This window comes from Lynx rufus, unplaced genomic scaffold (assembly GCF_022079265.1).
Source record: "Lynx rufus isolate CCGP_SWC_20201006 ecotype Redwood Valley unplaced genomic scaffold, mLynRuf1.p SCAF_12, whole genome shotgun sequence".
Classification (NCBI taxonomy): domain Eukaryota; kingdom Metazoa; phylum Chordata; class Mammalia; order Carnivora; family Felidae; genus Lynx; species Lynx rufus.
In genome coordinates this window covers 22,427,135-22,448,830 of record NW_025814826.1, presented here as the reverse complement: position 1 = coordinate 22,448,830, position 21,696 = coordinate 22,427,135, and the positions used below count along the sequence as shown (strand labels likewise).

At 42.7% G+C, this 21,696-nt stretch overlaps 1 protein-coding gene across 5 annotated transcripts in view; it reads left to right on the top strand.

Annotated features, from left to right (window-relative positions):
* Positions 1–927: 927 nt before the first annotated feature.
* The window catches only part of NCOA2 (nuclear receptor coactivator 2), a 291,022-nt gene continuing 270,253 nt past the window's right edge, over positions 928–21,696 (top strand). For all 5 annotated transcript variants that reach the window (XM_047074015.1, XM_047074020.1, XM_047074019.1 and 2 more), the window contains exon 1: positions 928–1,392. The gene's annotated coding sequence lies outside the window, so the exon portion shown is untranslated. The remainder of the gene's footprint in view (positions 1,393–21,696) is intronic.

The window sequence follows — 21,696 nt, the reverse complement described above, 5'->3', positions numbered from 1 at the left end:
CTGGGCACAAATCCTCTCCAGCTTCCTGGCTGTATAATCCTAGGCAAATTACTTTATTTCTTTAAGTTTTTTTGGTGAAGGATAAAAATGGTAATTACCTTGTAAAACTTGAGTATCAAAATCTACAACGTATATAAATTACTCAGGATACTGCCAGGCACATAGTATGTGTTCAATAAACACTATTATGGTCTATGGCAAGTGACCTTTCTGATAAGACTACAAATAAGGAAATCTGTTATGCAAATGTTGTTCGTTTTTCAAAGCATAAAACTAATCCAAGTAATATTCAAATGAGAATCCTCCTCCAATTATTGGCGCAACTCTCCTGCGTCCCCCCAACATCGCTTTCTGACTCTAAAAAGAGGACTTTCCAATAAAAAAAAAAAACTTTTGTGATTCATCCTGGGACAAGAATGCTCCACCAGGTTAAGTTCTACACACTGTGGGCTCTTTTGCTTTATTATGCGATTGCTGGGTGGCACGCCTTTCAGTTCGCCTCCTGCAGTCGCATCCCTCCATCCCCTCTGGAGTTACGGCTGCTACAGGAGAAGCCTATCCTCGTCGGAGCGGGAGACTTGATGGACGAGGGGGCACCTCCGGGCTGTAGCAGCAGACGCTGGGCGTGTGAGGTGCGCCCTAGGGGGGCAGGCTGCTGGCAGAGGGGCCCGGTCTGCGCGCCGGCGGGAGGCTTTTCCCGAGACGAAGCTGGCACTTGACTTTCCCCGATCTTCGTCCGGGGCATCTTCCCTGCCGTCTGCAGCCCCAAGAACCCACTGCCTCCACTTTGCAGCCCCGGCCTGTCCCATTCTCTCGCTTTCTTTTTTGGCACTGCCCTTTGCCCTCCCATGGAGTCATCTGTTTACTCTCCCTTCACTTGCAGTCACCCATAGGTCACCCTCCCTTTTCCACATTCACCCACTTTGTCCCCTTTCCCTCTCCCCCTCACTCTTCACCTCTCCCCGAGTCGCCTTCTCAGAGGAGTCTGCCGACGGAGATGCTGCGGACCCCGCGGCCAGGGTCTGCTCCCCGGAGAACCCTCCGTCCACCTTTGCCCCCTCCCCGGGGGCGCAGGAGGCAAGTTTCCGCCCCGTCCTTTCCCCAGTGACAGGACTTGGCGGCGGCCACGGCCAGGGAGGCGGAGGGAGAGACGGCCTGGCTCCCGAGCCCCCTCCCCTGCTCGCGAGCTCGCGCGGTCTGTGTCTCTCTCCGCAAGTGCGGAGACGCGGAGGAGGAGGAGGAGGGAGTTGGGGGAGGATCTCCATTGAAATAAACAACCAGGCAGCAGTTATTAACACGGGAACATGGCGGCCGCAGCCTCAGCCACAGCTTCGGCGGCGAAGGTCAGCGCCGACGGCAGCCGGCACCTGACGGCGTGACCGACCCGAGCCGGTAACCGCGCCTTCCCTGGGGGCCGTGAGGGAGGGCGGGAGGCGGGCGGCGGGCGGGGGGCGCCGCGTCCCCACCCCCGGCTGCGACTGCCCTTCCTGCGCCGAGCCCGGCAGAAACCGTGCGCCGCGGAAAGGGCTGTTTTTGTGTGCGGGGACCGCTGCCGGAGTGTGCGGAAAACGGGAGTTGCATCCCGGAGGCGCCGCGAAGCTGGGGAGTTGGGGCTTGGGGGGTGGGGAGGGCGGGAAGCGGCGGGGAGACGCGGAGTCCCTGGGAGAGAAAGGAGGCGCTCCAGCGCTTTGCGAGAGCTCTGGAGACGAGTCCCGGAGCGCGAGGCGGGCGGAGGCTGCAGCCCGCGGCGCCGGCGAGAGGTGAGAGCCGAGTCGCGGCGGGGAGGCCGGGGGCGCGGGCGCGGCCCCCGCCCGAGGAACCTGGCGCCCGCCAGCCCGCCCGCTCGGTGCGGGGTTGGCGAGAACCGAGGCTCCTGTCCCCTCGGGGGGAGAGGGGCTGAGACGGGAAGGTGAATCCTGAGAAGGTGCATTCTTTAATGGAAACGCGGAGCGACTGCAGCGGAGGGTGGGTGTCGGGCGAGGGGAGGCAGGACTCGGGAAGTGCTCGGGGGTGTGTGAAGGTGAAGCGCGATGTCAGGGGCGGCCGGCGGGGTGAGACGCTGGGAGGAGGGGATCGGCGGCCCGGCGGGCGGGCCGGGCCCGTGTCAGCGCCGGGGGCGGGGGGCGAGGGGCACCGCGCGCCGCGGGCGGACGGGAAAGAGCTGCGGCGGGCGGGGCGGGCGGCGCGCTCGGGCCGAGCAGGCCGGGCCGCGGTGGGGGCGGGGAGCCGGGGGCCGGACCGCGGCGGCGCCGAGCTGGGCTCGCCCCTGACTTAACTTTCTGGGTGCGGGCATGTGTGCAGGAGGCGCGCTGGGGCCGGGGCTGGGGGCGGGAGGCGGTCCGGGAGGTTCCGGGTTGGCTCGCCAGCGCCCCCTTTTCTCTCCCCCTTCTCCCCGCCCCTGAAGGGACAGGCCCTCAGGGCCCCAGGCGGGAAGCGGGAGGGGCCCTCCCGGCCGACTCGCGACGGTCACGCCCCGGGCCCGGGACACTTCTCCTTCGGGCCGCTGGGGGCTGCTGAGGGAGGGGGCCGGGGTCGTCGTTGCGTGGTGGAGCTCCGGGTCCCCCGCCCCTCGCCCCTCCGGGGAGTCCCGGAGGCGCCTCTTCCGAGATCGGGGGTGGGTCGGTCCCTGGTTAGATGGTTCCTCCCTCTTCCCCCTCCCTCTAGTGGTTTCCGGGGCCTGCGGGACCGAGGGGCGGGAATCGGGGACCCGAGCCCTTTGCACTGGCCCAGAGCTGGACCGGGCCTAACGCCTTCTGGGTCTGTCACTGGTAGGGGAAACTTTCCCAAACCGGGGACCAAGCCTGAACACCTCCTCCGCCACCTCGTCCTCTAATCCCACTCCCACTCCACCTCCTCCAACGCCTTCCCCTCCCACCGACCCGAATCTCGCTGCGTGTGACTGATGGGGCAGTGAGCCAATCGAAGGCGGGGAGCTGACCTGCCGGGTGTCGGTAAGCCAATCGTGGGGACGGGAGGAAGGAGGGGGGCGGGGTTGCTTCCCGACCAGTTAGAGCCGAGTTGCACGCGGGGCGGGGGAGTCATGGAGACGCCGAGCTAGCGACTCTTGTCCATCCCTAGTCACCCGTTCCTTGGTCTTGGTGTAGTGTCACTTATAGGGTCTCTGACCCGGGAGGCACGTAGTTCATGCGAGATAGTGTATTTTTCTTGGCACCACACGAGACGTCGTTTTGACACGATGAGGTCTAAAGCCACTTAGGATGTGGCAGTAACTCTCCGAGGCCCGTTTCTAAAATGGCATATGTTGTAGTGGTCTCTTCTGGACCTCAGCGACCGGTTTATGTGCAGAGGATCATAGGAGTTATTAGTTTGTTTCTTCCTCACTTTCACTCAGCTACTCCAGCGTGGGGACAGTGAAATTTGAAAGGGTTCTCTGAAAATGAAGGCGTCGGGATAGTCTTACGTCAGTTGATTATTGGGAGTGTAAAGCATCATTGTTTGTAATGGCTTCACTGGTTCCTTGTTTAATTAGACCGCCAGTTTCCAAAGTGCACTTGAAAGTTAGGCTTTGGGGATGGCATTAAAAAAAAAAAAAGTTGTTTACGGTATGCGTTTTGTTTTTTTCTTTTTCTTGAGTAAACAAAATGAAGTTAGGAACCAAAGCATCACTGTTTGAGACGTAAAGCGTTGGTTTTTAAAAAGCAAAGCTAGTCAAAGAATATTTGTCTACAGAAAAAAAAAGTCTAAGTGAAACGTAGTTTGCTAGATTACTTCCCGCACAAAAAGATTCTTAAAAATTAATTAGTTTTCTTCTTAAACACCTTTGAATTGTACAGTGTGTGGGTACTTTTCTGGTTTATGCAAGGTTAGGAGACCTCTTTGGCTGTTTTATGCTGGCTGTTGGGTTCAGTTCAGTGACTTCCTCAACTCTTGACTTTTAAGAATAAGGAGGATAGGTCTTTGATTCTCTAGAAAGAGCACAGGTTGCTCGGCAGGAATAAGCTGCCTTTTAAAAAGGCAGCAGCTGGGACATTGCTTTTTTATGTGTGTGTATGTGTGCTCCTGTCCTTTGTTGGTGAGGTTTAGTGCACACTGACAGCAACAAGAATCCTTTTCCCAACTGGAATTTGTAAAAATCTTTGGGAGTTCAAGTAATGAATCCTACTAAACTGAGAATGAATCCATTCATTTTGTGTTAAGTATCCCATGAATTTAACTAATTTTGGGAGGCTTATTATTATTATTATTATTATTATTATTTTTGGAGGTACCTTATGTGCATGATATTTATCTCCTCTATAGTGGCTTCTCAAGCTTTTACAAATATTTGGTTACCATAAGAAAGAATTGACAAAGAACTGTAGTTTTAGGGAACAGTATTAACCATGCTCTATAAATGTGTTCTGTTGTAATATACCATTCTCAAATTTATCATGTGAATTCTTAATTCTGTATAATTTTGAATGTTTGTGTAGACAAAAATTAATTGCATTTTGCTGTAGCCTTTGAGGTGTTATTTTAGTGACAAAATCTAAAAACTGTGAGGATAAAACAAACATATAGCTGCTAGAAGTAGGGAATGTCATAAATAACATTCAAAATTTGACAACATTGAAAACCCCCATTACTAATTTAGTTACTGATGGCCACTCTGATGTGTGCCCTTCTCTCTCTTTTGTATGCGTAAAAGCAACACATTAATTTACTTCATTCTCTACAATGATCCTTGAAAATGTTCTCAGATTCTTGGTGACAGACAGTATCAAGTCCCTTAAAGCCTGGCTCGGGAGGGGGGGACCTCTCAAGCATATGGAGACATCTAGAAAAAGATGTGCATCGTCAGCTGTGATTCCATTGTGTGCTCTCAGACTAGATCTGAGCCTTCTTCCTCCTGGGGATTTCAGTCTTAACAGAGGAGTTCTTTGACTTTTATATGTCAGGGTACTGAAACGGAGGGTAGAAAAAAGCTCACCAGTTCTGAATTTAATATTTTTTAGATAGTTTGGCTCTGATTTTTAACCTTGCATTGGTTAAATACAATTTACATGACTTTCATTCACTGGTAGAGGAGTATTTCACTGGAAATGTAAAATGTAAGGATCGGAGGGAGACTTGGGCTGGGTTTGAGTGCATAAAAGGGTAATGCTCCTTGGTTGGCTATATCTATAGCTCTATCTTATTAAAGGTTTCCAAGCCTCACAATCGAGGACCTGTGAGCATTGCTTTCATTACACACCCTATATTTAAGGATTCAGAACCTTAGCTGTTTCAAATCACATCAGGGTGAAACGTGATCCATAAGTTGACAGATTGAATTTCTTAGGAAAAAAAAAATGATTGCATTATATTGGGTTTAAAAGTGATTCTTTTAAGCAATCTTAGGAGGTCAGCAAAAAAAAAAAAAAAAAGTCAACAGTTTTTCTAGAAGGTCAGTTTTCTGAAATGTGCAATGTGTTCTTGATATTTTGGCCACTCTTATGTCGTGGTTGAAATTATATTTAAAGACATAATTAATGCTTAGCTATTTTTATGGCAGAACTGCTATTTAAGAAATTATTGGCTTTTCAATATTCTGTGTTTATAGTTTTGTTTGGTAATTTATGTTATTACATGCTCTATCAATTTTAAATTAAGATAATAGGAGGGAGAAAGAAAAGTCACTGCCTTAAGGTATTGGTCTTTTATTGCAATAAGTCTTAAAAATCAGCGGGAAATTAGGATCTTTTCCCCTAGCGAAATAATCAAACTATATTTACATACCAATAATGAAAGCCATTCAAAGGAAAACAGAACAAAACCCTTAGTTTTTTATACTCTCCTATCTGAAGCTCATTTACCACTCTGCCATGTTTTTTAAACAAAAAAATATTCTTAGCGTTTATTTCCTTTTTTGTTTTAAAGGGTTGTAGAAGGGTTTATGAGTTGCGAACTAGAAAGAATGTTATGTCATGTTACTCTTTGAAGTCTATTAAAAGTAATGTCTGCAAAAGCTGTAAAGTACAATTTTAGGTCATAGACCCTCAATTCAGACAGCATAAAGAAACTCATACTTTATGGAGTCTAGGTACTACTTTGTAATAGAGGTGGGAATGTGGCTTCTGTGAATATTTTAGAAGCTGGTGTAGTTTTTCTAGCTGTTGTAAAACTGAGGCAAAACTGATTCTGAAAAGACTGGAAATCTTAAAGGTAAACTTGTGTGTTGAAGGTAACTGAAGTGAAAGGACTACATGATTGTTGGGTAGATCACAATAGGGCTTTTGGGGCAGAGAGTTTATGTCTGTCCTATGAAATGTTCATCAGTAACCACATTTCTGGCTTCCAATGGCTGTAATGACATAATGCAATTGTGGAAAAAGTGATTCTAGGACAATTTTCAGTTGGTTCCCTAGTTGGAAATTTCTAGAGGAGCATTAAATGAACAGAGAATCTATGGGGATGCTTTACCAAGCTGCTTTTGAGGCTTTTGGACTTTTAAGTAAGAAAGAGAGGAGAACTGCTTGTAGGTAAAAGTTATTGGCAACTAGTTAAAGGTTCTGAAAGAAAAAATAATTTTTAATTTGAGTATCACTTGATAGATACGTGGAGAAGTGGAGTTGGCAGGTTAAATCTGGTAGAACTTATGCCTTATAGGGAGCTAATCATGACCTGTTAAGAGTTCCTGATGGGTAAGTTAAATCTCACATTAGGCTTTTTAGATCTTGTCTTCACATTCTTGTCTCATTTAACCATTGTTTCATTTGTTCACTTATTTATTTGATGAGTTTTTGAGTATCCCCCCGTTGGTAGTTTACTTTGATAGTATAAACCGTTCATTACAAATCCTGTGATTTAAGAGGGAACAGAGTGGGTGATTTTTAAAAAAATGTTTATTTATTTTTGAGAGAGACAGCACAAGTGAAGGGGGGTGGAGCAGAGAGAGAAGAGAGAAAGAGAGAGAGAGAGATCTCACGATTGTGAGATCATGACCTGAGCCCGAGATCAAGAGTTGGACGCTTAATTGACTAAGCCACCCAGTGCCCCTTAATGGATGGTTTTTTTTGGTGGAGGAGGAGGTGGAAAGGGACATGTTCACCTTAATTTTCAATTAGCTTTGATACTAAAGATCTGTTTGTGTGTGTGTGTGTGTGTGTGTGTGTGTGTGTAATTTTAATTATGTATTGTCAGAAAATGTTACTTTGGGTTTGGGCTGAAAATAGGATTATATGTTTATAATAAAAAAGTTGTTAAATGTCCCCTTGACTGATTAGCTTACAATCAAATAAGTTTCCTTTAACGAAGGTATGAATATTTATGATTAGTGTTGTTTTATTTTCTCTGGAATTGTGCCAGTGTAGTCAGCATGGCAATCTTCAGCTGGTGGAAGGCATGAGGGCAACAAGGCAGGGACCTCCCTGTTTTGTGGAGACGCTGCCTTGTGGCTGCGTTAAGGCCGACACATCCTGGGCCTTCATACCCTAAGTTTCTAAAGGATGGAAAACTCCCTGTGCAGCCTTTCCCAGGTGTTCTGCTATGATTATTTGTTTTTCTAGATTTAACTCATTCTTGCTCTTGACTAAAATGTCCGTATTGGGAGAGTAACGACAATACAACATAACCGATAATAGCATTGAGTGCCAACAACCTGTTAGGGGCTTTCTGAGGTGTGTGTGTTTTTTTTTGTTTTGTTTCGTTTTGTTTTTTTTTTTTTTTTTTGCCAAAGCCCTATAAAGTAGAGGTTACCTTGTTTTCTTTCTTTTTTTTTTTTTATATGAAGTTTATTGACAAATTGGTTTCCATACAACACCCAGTGCTCATCCCAAAAGGTGCCCTCCTCAATACCCATCACCCACCCGCCCCTCCCTCCCACCCCCCATCAACCCTCAGTTTGTTCTCAGTCCTTAACAGTCTCTTATGCTTTGGCTCTCTCCCACTCTAACCTTGTTTTCTAGAAGATGAAGCTTAAGGGAGGTTAAGTCATTGTGCATATGAGCGAAACGTTGGGGGGAAAATTGTCCTTGACCAGCGAGTGAGGGGAAGCAGATCATGAGTATCAGAGGGAATGGCGAGCCTAAGAGTGTCTTCCTTGAAAGAATCTGATAAAGAACAAGCTTGCAGGCTGTCAGTCTAGTTGTTTAGCCCATGAGAGGGATGAAGAGATGTGAGTGGTCCCGGCCCTGCAAACTATGCCAGCAGGTGTCTCGCAAAGTCTTGCGTCAAGGCAGGCCTATCCCTGGACAGGCGTTACTTGAGATCTGCAAACAGTCTCCAGCTTTTTTTTCCTTTTTTAATGTTTATTTCTTTTTTGAGGGGAGAGAGAGAGAGAAACAGACAGGGTGTGAGTGGAGGAGGGGCAGAGTGAGGGAGACACAGAATCCGAAGCAGGCTTCAGGTTCTGAGCTGTCAGCACAGAGCTCGACATAGGGCTCGAACTCGCGAACTGTGAGATCATGACCCTAGCTGTAGTGGGACGCTTAACCAACTGAGCCACCCAGGGTCCCCAAAAGTCTCAGCTTTTTCGGCAGCAGCCCAGTGTTTAACAACTATTAAATTGCAGGGTTCTTGTCTTTTAATGTTCAAAAAGTAAGAACTGGAATGAAGTAAAAATAGGTAACATTTATTGAGTGTTTCCTAAAAACCTGGTGCAGGGTTAAAGCACCCTTCCTGTATATTCTTGTGTGTTTCTCCCTAACACAGTGAGGTGGGTGTTCTTGTTATCATTCCTATAATATAGTTCATGCAGTGGAGGCACAGAACCGTCAAGTAACTTGCCAAGGGTCACACAGCCAGACTACTGGAGAAGAATTTGAACCCAGGCCAACATTGCCCCTCAGCCCTGCCCCCTTAGCATGTGTTCTCTTAGCTAGTGGGCCACACTTCTTTCAGCATAATGTGGTTGTGTCTTATCAAGTGCTTCCTTGAGAGAACACAGATCAGTGATTCTCAACTAGGGAAGAGGAAAGGGGTAGGAGCAGATTTTGAGAAAGCACATTCTCACAATAAAAAGCTAAGAAAATAAGCTCTAGAAAACTTGATTGTGGGGGCTAGGGAGAAAACAGATTGAGAGCACTATAGGGGATATAGGTTGAAAAAGGACGAAACACTGATACAGATATTTGGCTTATATCTTTACAATATGTTTAATTCTAGTATGTTTCACTATCAGGTGGTGATTGTGTGACGCATGTTTTACAGATTTTGTGCAATCTATGTGGCGTGGATGACTTGGTGTTGAGATACTGTAGTCTCAGAAGAGGGCTGATAATATATTCAGTCATCTGACTTGTGCTCTGCTATTTGTGGAATTCTTCTGTCTGCTCAATTGTTTGCAGGGAGTGCGGAGAGCTTTCAGGGGACTCTTTCACCTATGCACGCGGGGGGATTAGCGTGCACTGCCTTTAGTGTTGTAGCTTCTGGGGACTGAAGACTTGTTGTCATAGATGGAAATATAATGCATGATATTTTCTGTTACTCATTTAGTGTGTTTATATGAAATGTGATCCCACATATTCCAAGGCTTCACTTGCAGAGTGTGAGTTCTGAAAGTTCCTGTTGTTGCTGACTGACCTGCCCATTGAAGTACCCATCTAAATGAAGATTCTTTTCTAGCAGATTATTTCTGCTTATCAGATCAGCTCATTAACCAAACATAAAACGTCTTCCCTTGCCTTTGGTAGTACAGTAGCATATGTAAGAATATTTGATATTAATTTATCTTAAACTTTCTGTTTCTATTAATATGCTTAACGATGAAAAGCTTTCAGTTATTGTCGAAGTGTAAATTTAAAAATGGAGTTGCATATCTTAGAGAAACTTACAGTTTCACTTGAGTCATTTCTAGGCCATTTCTAGAGTCAAACTAAAGGGAAAATTTAGATAGCTATGTGGATAACAAATTTTTAAAAATATATTTTTAGGGACATAGAGCATGTGACTCTGGATCCTGGGGTCATGAGCTTGAGCCCCACGGTGGGTGCAGAGATTACTTAAAAAAATAAAAATACAATTTTAATGTGCTTGTATATATTTTAAAAATAGCATTCTCGTAAATGTGTTTATCAGGTAATCACCTCTGGTTATTATTGAAACATAGGTGCTGAATTCTTTCACATATACTTTTAGATTCCTGAATAAGGAATATGGAAATTCCTTGCTAAAAATCTGAATGTCAAGAGTGTGAATTTCTGCATATTTAACATTAATGCCATTTCTCGAAATTACAGAAGTTGGTCTCAATAGTTATGGAGATAGGCAGTAGGGGCTGGCGGGGGTGGGTGGGGTGGGGTGGGGTGGGGTGGTGGGGGCTTGAGAAGATTCTGCTGTCCTGTATCTGCCTCCTTGTGCCTGCAGCCTGATGTGAGTCATAGTGTTGGGTATGCTGTGCTCTGAGACTAAGCTCCTGCATGGCTCAGTACTTTGAAGTGAGGATGGGATGGGGAATAATGGGACAACTTTGGACTGCTTCAATTTGGGTATAGATCTTTGTAGACTTTTTTCCTCTGCTTTCGTTTATTTTTCTCCTTTGGCTTTCTCTCTCTTTTTTTCCCTTCAAGTTAAAGACGGATGATGGCTGGTAGTGAAGGGAACACGATCAAGCTTATGGAGGAAGTCTGTTACTATCATTAAGCATTTCATGTATGATCATGATCTATGGTTTCCCCCTTTACCAAACAGATTGGCTCTGCTAACAGCACTTAGTGAAGAAGCTAGCTATTTGTTAAGTAAGCCATTAGGTTGAAAACAGATCACTTAACAGGCACAGTGCAGTAATTGGCTGATTTGTTGTTGGAAGTTGGTCGGTTGCTGGACAGCATTGTGGTCTAGTAGACTTGGGGGGCTGAGTCTCTGTTGTCTAATAGGATTGAGTATTACACTCCCTAGCTTTTATGTGTTTTATTTCTTCCTTGTTTAAGGATATTGTTACAAGCTCTATAGTGTTAGATGTCTTGAAAGTGTTCATTAGATTCAAGTGGTCCAAATGGCATAAATTGGAAATATTAAGATGATTCAAGATTGATGAAAATTGTAACCAAATTCCTAAAGCCTTAGGAATGTCTGCCTCTTTGGAGTTTCTGGTAGTATATTGTATTTTCAATTTCTGGAATTCCATTTTGGGGCTTATGTTATGTGTATTTTTCTTACTGCTGTTTTAAGTAATAATGTCTTGATTCCTTAAGGCTTTTCTGTAAGAGTGTGATATAAAAATATTTGTCCCATTTAAAAAATGTCATTTTTATTGTAGCACCACTAGAATCTTTTCAAAGTAAACACATAATAAGTGTAAATAATGGAACCTAGTGAAAGAAGTGGATGTCATGTAAAGCTCTTTGATTTATGCTGTACTACCTTTTAAGCAGGAGGTGTGTACAGTTAATTAAGAATTTTAATAAATGGGGCGCCTGGGTGGCACAGTCGGTTGAGTGTCCGACTTCGGCTCAAGCCATGATCTCGTGGTTTGTGAGTTCCAGTCCCGCGTCGGGCTCTGTGCTGACAGCTCGGAGCCTGGAGCCTGTTTCGGATTCTGTGTCTCCCCCTGTCTCTCCTCCTCCCATGCTCATGCTCTGTCTCTCTCTGTCTCTTAATAATAAATAATAAAAATAAAAAGAATTTTAATAAATGAAAGGCTTTAGCCGGTTAGATAGAACACAAAAAATGACATGATATTCATTGTGAAGTGAACATATTGACAGTGACAGTTGATGGTAACAAAAGTCAACAAAATGCCTGGACATTGAAGGACATTAGAAAACAAAATTGGAGCATTATCCTTCTGGTTAGAAGATGCTCACATAACAGCATTCTCGTAATCATTGGTGATCTCATTTTAATAGTAAATATTTTCACTTTGAGAAAAGGCATTCAGGAGAAGATTGTCAGGAGGTAAAGGGAACCCCAGATATTTGACTCTAGGAGAGCAAAGCTTTAGGCAGGAAGGAATTGGGTCTGGATACCTCTGGCCTGGCCTTGTGTGCTGGTGGTAGGGTCATTGAGCTGGACCTCCTGCAGAGGTTAGGACTCCCCCTAGGAGAGGTGCCCTTCTCCCCTCCCCCCCCCCCCACCGCCCTTACTATCACTGGGGGCAGCTGCTGACCCTCTGGTGGGGAGGAAAGGGAGAGCCTGTGCCAGATGAAACGTGGGTTAAGTCCCAGGGCATGAAGGTCCCAGATGCTCACCTGCACAACTTTCGTTTGTGTCTGGGTCTCCCACCAGGAGCTGGCCGGCTCTCATGTATAACATCTTCTGATCTGTATCCGTAATTCAGGCAGTGCTGACAGCCTGTGCCCTTGAGGCAGCATTGAGCCCCACGGCCCTTCCACCCCCGTGCTCTGTGAGGTGAGAAGTGAGGGGATTCCTCCACCTAAAAGCAGTTAAGACCAGGTGAGACAAGGGAAGACCTTCAGGGGCTTGTGATTTTCAGAGGCTGAGTTCCTTGCCTTTACCTGGCTTGGCCTTCAGAGGAGTGAGGGAAGCTAACACCTTGCCAAGGGATAGAGTTTTCTTTGCTGTGGGAGCCCTTTTCCATTCCCTTCTTGAGAAATTTCCCATTGAGGTTCAGGTGTTTCCTGCAGGTTCATCGGAGATTTTCTGGACCTGCCTCAGTTGTTCATAGTGGTTTATTGTCTTCGAGAAAGAGATCGAGTGTATAATGGAGATGGGGGGAAAGCTTTCAGAAAGAAGTTGAGGTGGCATGGGAGAGGAGTTGCTGTGTTGGATCTAGGCTAAAAAGGTTAGGACCATGTAGATGCAAGATATCAATGCAGTAGAACAGCCTTGACTGAGATGTGTAAAATAATGAAGGTGTATATGGAATAAATCGAGAGTAGCAGGTACAGGCCCTTGCAGCTTGAAAGACTTTAAGGATGCACTACTCCTTTTTCCACTTGATCGTACTGAGCAGTTAACTTATAGTACTTGAGACTTTAAGTGGAATAGGCTATTTATACAGGCTTTATTTTTTTTTTTTGGAAGGTTTAGATAGATAAATGGTGGCTTAGTTCCTAATATCAGTAAAACAAATGAGAATTTTTGATATACATTCTTTGGAGCTTAGTATCAAGGAGAAAAACCATGAATTAAAATGCTCTGAATAATCAAGCATTAAAATTTGTCTACTGTGTTCAGTAAATATGCTTAAAATGATTGTATGCATTGGCTTATCTGAATGCAACAGGTACAACAGGAAATAGTACATGTCTTCTCACTGGTTTGCTAAAAACTGGGTAGTAAGTATGGAGTACATATGTGTATATTTTTTGTTCATTTATTCTTTCTCCCCCTCCTCCAAAATAGTATTATAGAACAGCTTAAAACCTTTAATTTTTAAACTGTATTTGGACTGACTGAACAAATTCTCCTTTTGCACTGTAAGTCATTGATAGACTGATCTTCTCCAAATACCCCTTTTATAATAATACAATTCCCTACACATCACAGAATGATATTCCTAAACACTTACTAGATAGGTCTATCACAGACCCATTTTCCCCCTATTTGTGCTTTTTACATGAGCCTTTGTACCCGTTAGTCTGTTCTTCCTGGCCTCCCATGAGCCTGTGTTGACCATGCAAACTCACGCTCTTTGATTTTTGCCCCCAGAAAACTAATGAGTTATTCTGCAGTTCAGGAAGCAATCCTTTGATATTAAACTCAATTTATTGGGAGTTTATATTGTTCTCAGTTAATAGCAGAGCATATGATCAAAACAAAGAGACATGGAATCCAGCGGTATCCAAATGTTATTAGTAAAGATGCTTATTACATTGCTTACAGATTTTATTAAAAAAAAAAAGGTCCACTTACCTTCAAAACAGAAACAATAAAGACTTAAATTTTGGGCTTTGTTGCTTCTGTAAAACTGAACATTTTTCACACTGAGACTTATTATCTTTTCCCCTGCAGAATATTTTGACACTGTGGTGAGAAGAGGGATTAATAATCTCAGTTTATAGTGGAAAGAGGAGAAAAAAGGTAAAGAAAGCCTTGGGGAAATTCAGTAGTACTGGAAAGGTAATAAAACAAAACCAAACACAAAGAAAGTATACCAGGGTTGGCACTTAAATACTTCCATTGAAGAAGTGATAAAAAAGAGAATGAAAGCGTCATTTGAAGGGCTGATGTCTCAGTAGATAAATAATGAAATTCTACAACTATCCAAAGAGCAAATCCCTCATAGTGCACACATAATATATACTTGTGACAACACCTATAAAAACATTCTCAACCTCCTTCCCAAATCTCTACTTAAACAATTATTCTCTATTTTGTGGGATCATTTTATTTGCAGAGTAATTGAGAAAGCTATCTATCTGTCAGCTATTTACATTCTGTTACAAGCCAATTATATATTAAAGTAGTAGAAACAGTATACACCTCAGGTGGAAAAACAGGGTGGTGCTTGTGATGTACAGGGTCATATCTATATCCTTTCCTTAGCTCCTGTGATCTTCAGTAATGTGGTAGAACAAGTGGCTAAATAACGGCTATTTCCATGCTGAGTATGCTGCTGCTTTCTCCCTCCTTCTTTGTGTGTGTGTGTGTGTGTGTGTGTGTGTGTGTGTGTGTGTGTGTGTTAGATAAACTGTTTGAAAGTAAAGTACAGATGCCCCTTTATCCATAAAGCGCACAGCCTTAAAATAAAGGCATTATTTTATATCACCGTATACAGTATGAATGGGACTGTTCAACCCAAGAAAACTAGTGTCCAAATAACAATTCTCTAATCAGTTTTCCCAGTTGGCCCCAAACTGTTACAGTTTTGGGTTTCAAACCAAGAACTAATCAAGTTTGCTCACTGTATTTGACTCTGTAGTCTCTCTTACTATGAAAGATTTCCCCTAGTTTTTACTTGTTTGGTTTTTTTTTTTTTTTAATATTTTAACGTTTATTTTTGAGAGAGAGAGAGTGAGAGAGAGAGAGAGACAGAGTGTGAGCTGGGGAGGGGCAGAGAGAGGGAGAGACAGAATCCGAAGCAGGCTCTAGGCTCTGAGTTGTCAGCACAGAGCCCGACACGGGGCTGGAACCCATGAGCTGTGAGATCATGACCTGAGCCGAAGTCAGACGCTCGACCAACTGAGCCACCCAGGCGCCGCCCCTGTTTTTAGGTTTTTAGACTACTTTTTAAATGTTTTTTTTTTTAAGTTAAATTTCATTGTGGCAATATCTATAAAATTTGCCATCTTATAATTTTTTAAATAATTGAGTAGTGTTAAGTGCATTTACATTGTTGTGTAACCAGTCTTTTCAGTGTTTACTTCAGTTTCTCCAGGGACCTCTGGCTGGCTCAGTCCAAAGAGCATATGATTCTTGATCTTGGGGTCATGAGTATGACTTCCCAGGAGACTCCTAGGGTTCTCTGATGGTAAACCTTCTCAGAGGCAGCATTCCTATGAGAGCCCCACGTTGGGTGTAGAGATTACTTAAAAAAAAAAAAAAGACTTCAGTTTCTCCAGAAGTGTTAAGAAAATTAAATTGTTGGGGTGCCTGTCTGGCTTATTTGGTGGAGCATGCGACTCTTGCTCTCAAGGTTGTAAGTTCTAGCCCCATGTTGGGTGTAGAGATTACGTAATAAAATTAAAAAAAAAGATAATTAAATTGTTAAATATGTTAATGAATTTGATCAGGGCTGAAGAATAGCATAACCTTTGAGAGCTTATTGCTTGAGATAGTGGCATCTTAGGACTTTTTCTTGGCATGCCCCTTCTGAATGCTCCTCAGTTCTGGGCCCAGACATACGTTGTTCAAGTGCACCATAGGGAGATACACCTAATGCTGAGGGATGCAAACATGGAGGGAATGTTGCCTCTGAGAAGGTTTACCATCAGAGAACTCTAGGAGTCTCCTGGGAAGTTGTAGGTTTCTCTTTTAGGCGCAGGATGGGGGTTGAGGCGTTAATTTTATAGCACTTGGCTAAATAGAAAGCTTTTATTCAAACACTTGTTTGGAGTAACATTATAGAGACAAAAATTTGCTGGGATTTTATGGAGTTTGGCAGCTTGGGTTTCTTGAATGCTTGACTGCACAACTTTGAATTTGAAGCTTTCTGTTTCTTTTTCCTTTTTTTTTTTTTTTTTTTTTGCAGTGTCTTCATTTATTCTCCCTTCAGACCTTTTGTGCCTCTCCTCCACCCCCATGATTTCCAGCTTTCATTTCTATTTAACCTCCTGTTCTCTTCATTATAGAGAGCCCTCTTGTCTTCCCTTGTGAATCACAGTGGATATCTGGGATTCATTCTCACTTTGAGAAATAGAATATAAAAGTAAAACTCATTCACAGGTGTGCAGATTATACCAGAGAGGTACCTCATTTTGTCACCTACCTAATCCAGTGGAGAAGTAGTTATTATTTTAAGTAGGCTTCATTCCCAGGGCAGAACCCTATGCGGGACTTGACCTCACGATCCTGAGATCAAGACCTGAGCTAAGATCAAGAGTGGGACGCTCAACTGACTGAGCCACCCAGACGCCCCAGTAATTATACTTAATGTAGATCTGGAAGCCTCAGTGGAAAAGTTGTGGGTGGGAAAAACACTACCACTCAAAGAAGACAAGAAATGACACAAGAATTTAAGAAAACTCCAGTATAGCTCTCAACTTGAAACTTTTAGCCTCCTGGAAAATAAAAAACAAGGTTATCTTCTCTTACTCTACCTAATACTCTCAGGGAAAGGAGTATTGTTAGGCTAATGACCATGAATCCTGTACTTCCCGCCTCCCTGCGACAACAGGACAAAACAAAATATGCTGCTCAGGAATAATGAGAATGTTATTGAATTAATATTTGTACTGAGAAATCATATACCTGGGAGATACATAAGAGGCATGAAGAATGGAAAGAAAAGTGGGGCTGCACTTAGTCCTCTTTTTGTTTAACACATCTGGACAATTTTAAAGTGACTAGAATTTAAAATAAGTGACTCAGAAATACCATTTTCTGATACTTATTGATTGATTGCAAAAGTTTCCTGAGCTGTCTTTCAGATATACTAAGTGACAGCCCTCTTGTTCATCTCTTTTTGTGTGCATTGTGCTGCTTTTTAAAAAGTTTTAAATGTTAGAAAGGGTTGGACAAAAAGTGTAGTCGCATTTCTGAGTGGCTGCGGGCTACATTCCAAGCAGATAAGGTAACAGGTAGCAGCATGGCTCAGCTGAGAGGGAAGTACTTCATGAAATAGAACCAAAACAGGGACATTATGGACAGGTGGGGGAGGGGCACAGAAATAATATAAAGAAAGTGATATTATTATAAAACAGGTGCTATACGAAACCCTCAGAAAAGGAGTGGTTGTGTATCTAATTTTTCTGGTTTTGTTTTTTATTCCTTTGTGCACCTCATATTTTTAAATGAGCCATTTAGAGGAAAATACTTTTAAAGATTTTAGTTTTTAGAGTAATTTCCACACCCAGTGTGAGGCTTGAACTCACAACCGCAAGATGAAGGGTCGCATACTCTACTGACTGAGCCAGCCAGATGCCTCAAGGAGAAAATACTTTTAAAATGTGATGTATTTCCCATCAGGTTCTGCACTGACAGTGCAGAGCCTGCTTGGGATTCTCTCTCTCCCTGGGATTCTCTCTCTCCCTCTCTCTGCCTCCCCCCCACCCCCATAAATAAACTTTAATAAAATGTGAAGTATTTTCCTATTTTCTAAACTGATTTGAAATGTGCTAAAATTCACTAAGGTCCACGTCCTTTTCTCAGTTACTGACCTGTTTGTCTCTCTATCATGTAACTGTAAACTGCAGAATTCTAGGTTAACTCCTGGACTTGCCTTTCTGTCTCTTCACTGGGTGTTACTTTTTGTGTATGGTGTGTGTGTGTGTGTGTGTGTGTGTGTGTGTGTTTAAATGACAGTGTCTTTTGTCCTTTCTGGTTTTCTGCATTTTATCTGCTGTGGGTTTAGAAACCAGATAACCAGATTTGCTTGTTCATTCAACAAAAATTTAGTGAGCACTTCCTATATATAACCAGACAATGGGAACACAAACATTAAAAAAAGAAAAGGCCCCTATCCTTGAAGATCTCACAGAGAAGGAAGGAGTCCCGTGGGCAAGTAATGACAACATATGCATTAGAATAGGAAATTGTATTAGAGGGCTAGTCATATATTTTATGGGGGCAGATGTTCATTTTGTGAGGTGAGGGAAGGCTTTATAGCTGCTGGAGTGTTGGATTGAGCCTCAAGGGCTGATTTAGATTTCATCAGAGAAAAGGTATTCTAAAGAGAGACACGTGCAAAGGATGAACATAGAAAATATCATAGTATGTTCTATTTTTCTCTTATTATATATGTACTTTTTAAAATATGCACTTTAAATAAGATCTGCATGAGAATCTGAGAAGCTCCTATCTGTAAAACTGGTAATCTTTAGAGCACGGAATTTGGGATATTTATTTTGAATGTTTAGAAAGAAGCCTTTTTGTCTCCTTTTCATTTCTTGCTTGTGTTCTGGATTAGGGAGTTCTGTTTACTGTTGGTGCATAATATATATCCCTCACTTGGTGGCATTATGCTCACAAATGTGGGACACAGTTGGAAAAGCCATGATAGACATAGCTTATCTGCTCCATGACATCTGGCATTCAGCTAAGAAAGTCTCAAAGCCAGGGCTTGGCAATGGAATCAACTGAAGGCTTGCTCACTTTCATGCCTGCTGTTTGATGTAGGCTGTTGGCCATGCCCTCATCTGAGTTACATGCTCAGATACCTACATACGCCCTCTCTACCTAGCTGCTTGGGCTTCCTCACAGCATGGCGGCTGGGGTTCAAAATGTAATCTATCCAAGGATGCCGTCACCCTTTATGACTTAACCTCATTAAGACACATGGGAGGAAGGATGATTTATTGTTTTTGAGGTCTCCAAAGTGATTCTATATGAGATGTAATGAGCAGCTGTTCTTTAGTTGTGTAAAAGGCAAAGTTTTTAAACTATGTCTAATGAGATTTTTAGATGTTTAAACATTTTTTTTTTTTTAACGTTTATTTATTTTTGGGACAGAGAGAGACAGAGCATGAACGGGGAGGGGCAGAGAGAGAGGGAGACACAGAATCGGAAACAGGCTCCAGGCTCCGAGCCATCAGCCCAGAGCCCGACGCGGGGCTCGAACTCACGGACCGCCAGATCGTGACCTGGCTGAAGTCGGACGCTTAACCGACTGCGCCACCCAGGCGCCCCGAGATTTTTAGATGTTTAGAAGAACTTTCTGATAAAAAATTAATCGGCTTTTTTTTTTTTTTAACTAGAGGAAATGAGATGATTTTAAAGAAATTTTCTGGTAACAGATTCTCTGTTTATCTCCAAAGAAAATTATAGGGCATTAGTTAATCTTTCTAAAATTTTTCTTTAAATTCTAGAATTACCTTTATTTTAAATACAGAAAAATGTGGCCTATTGTTTTTCTTTCCTATTCATGTATTTATTTGGTAGAACTTTTGATTAAATTATAATAACATATATTTTTGAACTGTTTGTTTTACCGGGAACATTTCTAGGGAATTAGCCCTGAAAGCCACTCACGATATGAGTAATCATTAATATAGTCCCCCCTTCAAGCACCAGGAGGGTCCTGGTTCAGCAGATTGCTTTATAGATTAAGGCAGCATTCTGTTCAAAAGATGCTTTTTTCATGTGCTGGGAACATGGATGATAGAGTTTTTATTCTAAGTCTGTAGTCCAAATTTTAAAATGCATAAATTGTCTACCTAGCTTCTCAAAATGGAAATTCCGGTGTCTCACTGGGATTTAGAAAAAGTATGGACGGGGTCTCTGCTTTTAAAAAGAGACTCTTCAAGGGACTCTGCCAGATTCTTTGGAGAGCCAGCCTTTAGAGTCCCCTGGTTTAGGTCATGAGCCAAGGTAGCGGTGTGTGATTCTTTTCCCATTGGGATATCCCAGCAACCAGAAACAAATAGAGGGTTAGGGATACTCAGTGTGAAGATTGCCCCGCAAGACTGTTTGTTGTCTGCATGTACTATTTGAGCTCATGATTCCATAGTAAGAAATTTCTCAGTAGAGAAGATCAGAAAATCGTACAGTGAAGTAATTGACATCTAACATACCATCAAGCACAGACGTGTCCTTGGGAAGGGCATTTCACTTTTAGGGATAAAATGAAAGTAAAATCTTTCAAGATCTTGTCATTAGTTTTTCTTCCTAGTTACTCCTATGATGTCACTGCAGGGCACAAAGTTTATAAAATTCTTCTTAGAGAATTTGCTAAAACCTTGTGGAGTGTTCTGTCGAAAGATGTTAACATTGCATATTACATATGTTATATATACCAACAAACTAGGGAATTTTTTACATGCAAGAGTTCTTTGGTTTTGGAATTTATTTATTTATATATTTTTAAAAAATTCTAGCCAGTATGGAGTAGCATTTAAGAGCCACATTGTCTAGATTGTGGTCTGGCTCCATCACTTGAACAGATGTGACCTTGTGCCCCAGTTTCCTTAAATGTTCACTGTTGTTATTATCATGACTTTATATCTCCCTCAGTGGTCAGAGTCTGGGACCCAATTGGTGTTCAATAGATCTTAACTAGTTTTTTTGTGATTGCAATTCAGAGTAGATTATTTTCAATGCAAATTGAGGGGGATTTAAGGAACTACTTAGGAAGCCAATCCTGAAGACTAGAACCACATCTGTGTGGTCAAGTTTTTTTTTTTTAAACCACCTTTCTTTATTAATTAATGCATGTTCCAGAAATGCAAGGGTGGCACAACACTTTATATTATACAGTCTATAAGGATACATTATAAACTGTTTTGTAACTATAAACTGTTTAAAGTAAATGTGCTACCACTCTGATTATAAAATGATTATTATTATAATCGCATTAGCATTTTAGTACCTAGTAGGTCTAATTCAGTGGTTCTCGACTAGTGGGAGTAGGGAGGGAGGACAAGGATTATTTGATGTATTATTTGGTCCTTTTTTATATCCATGTGGTTTCTTGGTAGTTGAAGGCAAAGCTGATAGTGCTGTTTTATGCAAAAGGTTGAGAAGAGGGTGCTTTAAATTAATAGAATTAAAGTTTCTTATGTTTTGGAAAAATTTGGGAGGTTATTTTTAAAATTACTCAGAGGTGGTAGAACATTTTATTTATCCTATTAAACATAGCATGGGCACGTGGGTGGCTCAGTTGGTTAAGCGTCTGGCTCCTGATTTCGGCTAAGGTCATGATCTCATGGTTCAGGGGATCAAGCCCCACGCCGGGCTTTGTGCTGAGAGCACAGAGCCAGCTAGGGATTCCCTTTCTCCTCTCTCTCTCTGCCCTCCCCTGCTCACGCACACTCCTTCCCTCTCTCTCTCAAAATAAAGAAATAAACTTAAAACAATTGTTAAAAACAGGTCCAAAAAATCAAGTACATAAAATACACCTTTAATTAACCTGGGAGATTGAATGCTTATTTGACATATCTAAGTGTTGGTCTTAGAGGTGGACGGTGGTATTCTCTATAAGAGATAATACTTAGATTTCTCAGGGAAATCTAAGGAGACCTCAATGTTGGAGTCATTTGACGGGTTTGATTTAGTATAAAACCTCTTCTTTTGAGAACACTACTGCATACAACTTGACCATTAGTTTTGACTAGTTGAGACGGTGGCTTAAAGCACAATAATTTTCTCAGAAAAAGTGAGACTCTTGCTAAGAATGGTTGGACATAATTCACTGAAAGCAGGTGTTTGTTTTTTCTTGGATCCTGAATGTAACCTATAAACAGATGCTACAAAACAGCCAAGGAAAGAAAGTCTCATTAG